This window comes from Arachis duranensis, chromosome 10 (assembly GCF_000817695.3).
Source record: "Arachis duranensis cultivar V14167 chromosome 10, aradu.V14167.gnm2.J7QH, whole genome shotgun sequence".
NCBI lineage: Eukaryota > Viridiplantae > Streptophyta > Magnoliopsida > Fabales > Fabaceae > Arachis > Arachis duranensis.
The window spans coordinates 75,265,736-75,274,335 of NC_029781.3; positions in this window are offsets into that span (position 1 = coordinate 75,265,736).

Genomic DNA, 8,600 nt, shown 5'->3' on the forward strand with positions numbered 1-8,600 from the left:
CTCACTTGTGTCAGAATAGGATACAGTTATCCTTTTGCACACTGTCACTGCACCCAACATTCGCGAGTTTGAAGCTCGTCACAGTCATCCCTTCCCAAATCCTACTTGGAATACCACAAATAAAGTTTAGACTTTCCGGATCTCAGGAATGCTGCCAATTATTTCCAGCCTTTACCACGAAGGTTATGATCTCATGGATTTAAATGCTCTATTGTAAGGAAAAGCAGTCAAACTCGTGGATCAGGAGCCCAAGAGATATGCACTCAAGCTGTCGCCCAATGACAACGTTGAGCTCAGATAGAGCGGAAGTGGTTGTCAAGCACGCGTTCATGGATTTGAGAATGATGATGAGTGTCACGAATCATCACATTCATCACATTGAAGTACGAGTGAATATCTTAGAATATAAGCAAACATAATTGGATGGAAAATAGTAGTAATTGCATTAATCCATTGAAACACAGCAGAGCTCCTCACCCCCACCTATGGGGTTTAGAGACTCATACCATCAAAGATACAATATGAAATGTAAAAATGTCATAAGTCCCTCAATGAATCTCTAAAATTAGTTTTTATACTAAACTACTAACCTAGGTTTACAGAAAATGAGTAACTAAGTGCAGATAGTGCAAAAATTCACTTCCGGGATCCACTTGGCAAGTGTTTGGGCTGAGCTTTAAAGCTTTCACGTGCATAGGCCATTATTGGAGTTAAACTCCAACTTTGGTGCCAGTTTGGGCGTTTAACTCCAGTTTTGGTGCCAGTTCTAGCGTTTTACACCAGAAAAGGGTTTCTAGCTGGCGTTAAATGGCAGATTGGGCCATCAATCTCGGGCAAAGTATGGACTATTATACATTGCTAGAAAGTCCAAGATGTCTATTTTCCAACGCAATTAAGAGTGCACCAATTGGGCTTCTGTAGCTCCAGAAAATCCATTTTGAGTGCAGGAGGGTCAGAATCCAACAGCATCTGCAGTCCTTTCTCAGCCTCTGAATAAGATTTTTGCTCAGGTCCCTCAATTTCAGCCAGAAAATACCTGAAATTATAGAAAATCACACAAGCCCATAGTGAAGTCCAGAAATATAATTTTTGAATAAAAATTAATAAAAACACAACAAAAATTGAATAAAACATGCTAAAAATTATATGAAAACACTACCAAAAAGCGTATAAAATATCCGCTCATCACAGGTCTTCTATCTCTATTGGGCGTTGAGCGCCCAGCCTCTGCTCCAGGGCTGGTGTTCATCGCCAGTAATGTCACCCTTTGTGGGCATTGAACGACCACTCTTGCTTTCTTGTCTGGCATTCAACGCCAACAAGACATGTTCTCCAGGGTATTCTGTTTCCACTTCTGAAGGTTTTCTATCTCTGTTCTAATTAATGCACATGATCATGAACCAAAAAAAATAACTAAGAAAAATAAATTCAAAGAAAAACATAAATAATAATTATGGTTGGGTTGCCTCCCAACAAGCGCTTCTTTAACGTCACTAGCTTGACGGTTAGCTCCCTACGGAGAACGATATAGGCTCAGAATTTTGCCCCGTACAATGAATTTTCTTCCTATCTTTTCATGAATGAGCTCCACATGCTCTAGAGACAAGATACAACGCACTGTATGTGGCATGACTGGTTTCTTGGTGAAGACAACTCTTGTGCTAGGTGAGAGACATTCAGTGGGGACCTTCTTGTCTCTCTAGCCTTTAGGTACTTTCTTCTTAGTACCTTTTTTCATAGTGCTTGTTGTTGGCTACCCAACACCAAACTTAGAATTGGTGTCTGGGGGCTTAGTATAGCTCTGCATTGAAAGAGATGGTTGGAACACTAAGTGTTGCACAGTGATCTCTCTTTTCTCAGAGGGAGAGTTGGGGTGAGGCATCTTGAACAAGATGTGCTTCTCCCCTAGTTGTAAAATCCGTTCTCCCTTTTCTACATCAATGATAGCATTGTCAGTAGCTAGAAAAGGTCTTCTAAGGATGATGGATTCATCCTCATCTTCCCCAGTGTCTAAGATTATGAAGTTTGCAGGGATGTAAAGGTCTTCAACCTTCACCAAGACATCCTCTACTAAGCCATATGCTTTTTTCATTGACTTGGAGTTAAACACCAGCTTTGGTTCCAGCTTGAGCATTTAACTCCATTTTTCGTGCCAGTTCTGGCGTTTTACGCCAAAAAGGGTTTCTGGCTAGCGTTAAACGCCAGTTTGGGCAATCAAATCTCAGGTAAAGTATAGACTATTAAACATTACTGGAAAGCCCAAGATGTCTACTTTCTAACACAATTAAGATCACGCCAATTGGGCTTCTATAGCTCCAGAAAATTCACTTCGAGTGCAGGAGGGTCAGAATCCAACAGCATCTGTAGTCCTTTCTCAGCTTCTGAATCAGATTTTTGCTCAGGTCCCTCAATTTCAGCTAGAAAATACCCAAAATCACAGAAAAACACACAAACTAATAGTAAAGTCCAGAAATGTGATTTTTGCATAAAAAATGATAAAAATATACTAAAAAGTAACTAAAATATACTAAAAACTACCTAAAAACAATGCCAAAAAGCGTATAAATTATCCGCTCATCAATCTCAAGTGAAAAGCTTGAGACTGAGCGGTTAAATTCATGGTCCAAAGCAAAAAGTGTGTGCTTAAAAACTCTGGACACCTCTTTCTGGGGGACTCTAGCAAAGCTGAGTCACAATCTGAAAAAGTTCACCCAGTTAAAGTGTCTATGGCATGAATGTATCCGGTGGTAATACTGGAAAAACAAAGTGCTTAGGGTCACGGCCAATATTCAGAAAGCTGTTTTCAATAATCAAAATAAGTTTAAATAGGAAAGTTAATAATATCATCTTGATTCTAAGTTCCTAAGAACGCCAACATCTATGAGTTTCAAATGGATGGTGAGATGCCAAAACTATTCAGATGCAAAAAGCTACTAAGTCCTGCTCATCTGATTTAAACAAAGCTTCATTTGAAACTTAGAAATTTATTGTATCTTAATTTTCTTTTCCATCCAACTATGTTTTTAGTTGCTTGGGGACAAGCAACAGTTTAAGTTTGGTGTTGTGATGAGCGGATATTTTATACGCTTTTTGACATCATTTTCATATAGTTTTTAGTAGTTTTTATTTAGTTTTTATTAAGTTTTTATAGGTTTTAGTGTTAAAATCACATTTTTTTATTCAACTATGAATTTTCGTGTTTTTGGGAAATTTCAGGTATTTTCTGGCTGAAATTGAGGAGCTGTAGCAGAAGTCTGATTCAGAGACAAAGAAAGCACTGCAGATGTTGTCTAGATCTGACTTGCCTACGTTCAGAAGAGCTTTTCTGGATCTATAGAAGTCCAAATAGAGCGCTCTTAACAGCCATGGAAAGCTGACTTCCAGAGCTTTACAGCAATATATAATAGTTTATACTTTGCTTCGGATTAAAAGGCTCAAAACTGGCGTCCAACGCCAGCTTCCTGCCCCCTTCCAAGTGTCCAGTGCCCAAAGAGCAGAGCCCAACGTTCAAAGGCCCAGAAAGGACCCCTGGCTGGCATTCCATGCCTAAGAAGCCTAAATGCATGTGGATCTCATCAAAGTTCAGCCCAAACACTCACTAAGTGGGACCCAGAAATAGATTTTAGCACTAAATAGACTATTTTACCCTACTAGTCACCTATTTAAGGGTTTATGGCTTTATGCTTACGTAATTTAGGGGGAAGAATCATCATCACTTTACGAATTTTCATCACCTTCCTCCTCCTCCGGGAAGGAGGTCTACCATTATTGTTTTTCTTCTGTATTTTATTTTCAGTATGTGTTTCTAAACTTCCTAGGTTGAGGGGAGGAGCCCAGCTGAGTCCTATGAATTAATTAAAGTACTATTTCTTCTTCTTCAATCTGTGTCTGATCTATCTCTAAGATGTATATTCTGATCTTCATCGTGATGAACAGGACAATCTGAAAAATTGGCTCTGTTCATCACATTAAGACGAACATGCCTGACAAACACCTGCGTCTACTTGGGTTCGTATGAATACTTGGCTAGAAAGCACAAACCAACAGCTATGGATTTACATCTCTCAGACAGTTAATCCATGATTTTGTTGAGGACTTCTCAAAATATCAATTCAGCCGATCTCCGAGGAGATTAAGGTCTCCGTGGTATAGGCTAGATTCAAGAAACAGTGTTCTTTGATCCGAAAGATTCTACCTTGTCTGTGGAGTTTTGAGTAGGATCGCCAAGAGAATAGACTACTATGTGCTTCACCCTCCATTGGATTGAATACCAAGGACCCTGGCGTTCATTCTATAGCAGAGGAGATCAAGGACCATTGGTGTGGCTTTGATCACTTACAACCTGCCATAGAAGAAGAGTATTCACAAGTAAAGAAGACGGTAGTACCATAGTTACTTCAGAAAGACACAGAAACTCCAACTCTCAATCTAATCCTATCATCTATTCCTATCCCTGAAAACACATGCTTTACACATCTAACATAAAACCTTTTGATTCTGCCAGACTAAAACCGACAAGACAACTATAAGCTTGCTTCAAGCTACAATCCTTGTGGGATCGACCTTGACTCACTCAGGTATTACTTGGATGACCCAGTGCACTTGCTGGTACTGCTGCTGTTGTACGAAATAGTGTGGGTTTTGTGTACACGCACACCGCTTGTCCTCCCCAATGGAGATATCTCCCTCTATGACAATTCCAGCTGAATTGTATATATGACAGATGAGGTGTGGGAATGCCAACCTTGGATTAGTGGAAGGCTTCTCAGCTATCTTGTATAGTTCTTGAGGAATCACCTCATATACTTCCACCTGACTTCGAATCCTGATACAATGGATCATGATAGCCCATTCAATGGTCACTTCTGACCCATTGTTAGTAGGGATGATGGAACGTTGGATGAATTCCAACCATCCTCTAGCTATGGGCTTGAGGTTAAGCCTTCTTAGTTGAATGGGCTTGCCTTGGGAATCCATTTTCCACTGTGCACCTTCCACGCAGATGTATGAGAGTACTTGATCCAGTCTTTGATCAAAGTTGACTCTCCTAGTGTAAGGATGAGGGTCTCCTTGCATCATAGGCAAGTTGAACACTAATCTCACACTTTTTGGGCTAAAATCTAAGATTCTCCCTCGGTCCATGGTGCTCCAATTCTTTAGATTTAGGTTCACATTAGTGTCATGGTTTTTAGTAACCCATGTATTAGCATAGAACTCTTGCACCATTAAGAATCCAACCTCTTGGATGGGATTGGTTAGGACTTTCCAACCCCTTCTCCGGGTCTCTCTTCAGATTTTTGGATACTCATTCTTCTTGATCTTGATAAGGACCACACGGATCACCTTCTTCTCTTCCACTACTTCATAGAAGTGGTCTTGGTAGGCTTTGGTGATGAATCTCTGTATTTTCCAAGATTCAGAGGTGGTGGCTACTACCTTTCTTTTCCTCTTTCTAGAGGATTCTCCAACCTTGGGTGCTATAAGTGGTAATGGAAAGTAACAAGCAACGCTTTTCCCACAGAATGGGCTAGGGTTTATAGAGAATAGTGTATGGGGATGTGTAAAAGTAAGTGGGATAGGTGAAGATGCTGTGGGACCCAATGGTTTTAAGAGGCTAGGGAATTTAGATTCCCTGCCCTCTACACCGGCGTTTGAACGCTCATGGTCTGCTCCCTGGCTGGCATTCAACACCAGCTATGCTGCCCTTTAGGGGCATTGAACGCCCAGCCAGTGCTCCCTGGCTGGCGTTCAACTCTAACAACACACTATCCAGAGTGTTTTGTTTTCACTACTGAACATTTTTGTCTCTGTTCTAACTGCTGTACATGATCATGAACCTAAAAAAATTAAAGGAAAAATAAAATGAAAGAAAAATAGAAATAATTAATTAAGGTTGGGTTGCCTCCCAATAATCGCTTATTTAACGTCATTAGATTGACGGTTAACTCCTTACGGAGGTGAGTCTGGACTCAGAATTTTGCCCCTTACAGTGAACTTTCTTCCTATCTTCTCATGAATGAGCTCCACATGCTTTAGAGACAGGATACGACTCACTGTATGTGCTATGACTGGTTTCTTAGTGAAGACAACTCTCATGCCAGGTGAGAAGCCTTTAGGTACTTTCTTCCTAGTACCTTTGTTCTTAAAGCTTGTTAATGGTTGCCCAATGATGAATGTTATTTTTATGTTAGTATAGAAATGGTAGTAAGTCCAATCGTGAGTATAGTCTAACCAACACGCAAATTCCGCATCAAACAATTCTACAATCTATAATCGAGAGTATTAGTCCCGAGTCATCCTCCCTAGGAATTGCCTTAGAATGCACATTATTAATTAGGAAGTTTTTTTTTTGTGCTTTTTGAGAGTTGGTATGAGAATGTGAGCTAACAAAAAGTAAACAACAATCAATCAAGATAAAAGCCTTGGCCAAAGGTGAGTACTGGATGTTCCATCATTATAATTTCCCTCAATTGTGATAGTAATTGAGTGTTGCTTCACTTAGTTAACCCCTAATGTTGGAGGAAAGTCAAGTGAAAGTAACTAACTTGAGCCACAAGTCCTAGCCTAACCCTTGGGAAGTCTAGCTTTACTGCACTTCAAGCCAATTAGCAATTCTCAATCAATAATTGATATCAACTACTCAAGTGTCTCCAATAACTCAACCCCTAAGCCAAGTAAGGAAATTCTACTCCATAGCTAGGGTTATCATTTCATCAAACATTTGGTGAGCATTCATAGAAGACATTATGAAATTGAGAGAAAGAAGTTGAATTCAAACAACAATCATCAAACAATCAAACAATTACAATGGATGAACATGAAAATACCTTAATTCATTGATTCAAATCAAAATAACAAAGCATTCATAGATCTAGAGTGAATGAATCAAAAGACCATAAATTGAGAATAGGAGAAGAGTAGATCTACAATTTGTATTAAAGCAAATGCGAATTAGCAATTGATCTTACTAAGAAATCAAAGGAGAATTTCAATGGAGAATGAAATCCTAGAGAAAGGTTGAAGCTTCTCTTTCTACAAAAATATAACTACCTAATGGAAAATATCTAGAAAATGTGTCTAGTGAGTGAATGGATCCCAAGCCCTTCAATCCTTGGTCTACTTAAGCTTCTCTCACCGGAACTCTGCCCCAAAACAGGGTTGGTAACCGCCTGAAATTGTTGGTCATGTTTTCTTCTTAAAAAATCACGTGCAGCCATCGGTGCGTTCACGTACAGCATGCGTACGCGCCCCTGGGGTTTTTGCGATCCACGCGCAGGCGTAACGTATGTGGGCACGTCCATTGAGGTTCTGGCTCAGCCGCTAAATATGTCGGCTCCTGGCTTTGGCTTCTTCGCGTTGGTCACAACGGCGTGCATCCGCGCGTACGCGCCAGGTGCGCGTGCGCGTCCTTGCCCAAAATTCCAAAGATCAAATTTTCATGCTCGTTCCCTTTATGCATGCTTCCATCCTCTCCTCCAAGCCATCCTAGCACTATAATCTCTGAAATCACTTAACGCACGGATAACGGCATCGAATGGTAATAGAAGAAGACCAAAATATATCTAATTCAATGCAAAAGGAGCATGTTTTCATCCATGAAGCAAAATTGGGAGAGGAACACAAAATCATGCATTTTTATATGAATAAGTGTGAAAGATCATTGATAAAACCCTCAAAATCTATACAAGATAAACCTTAAAAATGGGATTTATCAACCTCCCCACACTTAAGCTATAACATGTCCTCATGCTAAGGAAAAGCAAAAGACCAAAGAATCATAAGAGAATGAGATTCATGAGATACAACCTACTTATGTGAGTGCAACTAAGATGGATGTTACTATCTACTTGGTCAAAAATAACTCAATCTTCCTAGAACATTTATAGAGAAGCACGTAGGGCAAGAGGATTGGCAATGCATGGGCTCTACCAATTTTTTAATCATCAAGGTGAAATGTGCACAACTTGAATGAAGAACACTCGCGAGAGCTGGGAACAAGGAATTCGGACTTCGAACCCTCACCGAAAGTGTTTGCACTCTATTTGCTCGATGTATAGGGTTAATCACTCAATTCTCTTCTATTTCATGATTTTCCAAAGTTTGTTCTTCCTCTAACAATCAACAATTGTTCTATGCATGCATACACATATCACGAGGTTGGTGGACGAAATTGTGATCCATATTCTTTTGTACTTGTATGAAATCATTATTATGGCACCAGTTGAATTCACAACTCCGTTCAACTAACCAGCAAGTGTACTGGGTCGTCCAAGTAATAAACCTTACGTGAGTAAGGGTCGATCCCACAGAGATTGTTGGTATGAAGCAAGCTATGGTCACCTTGTAAATCTCAGTTAGGCAGATTAAATTGGTTTATGGGTTTTCGAAAATTAATAATAATTGGAAAATAAAAAGGGATAGAAATACTTATGTAAATCAATAGTGAGAATTTCAGATAGGTGTATGGAGATGCTATGCTCCTCTTGAAACTCTACTTCACTACTCACTCTTCCTTCAATCCTTCTTACTCCTTTCCATGGCAAGCTGTATGTAGGGCATCACCATCATCGGTGGCTACTTTCAATCCTCTCGGGAAAATG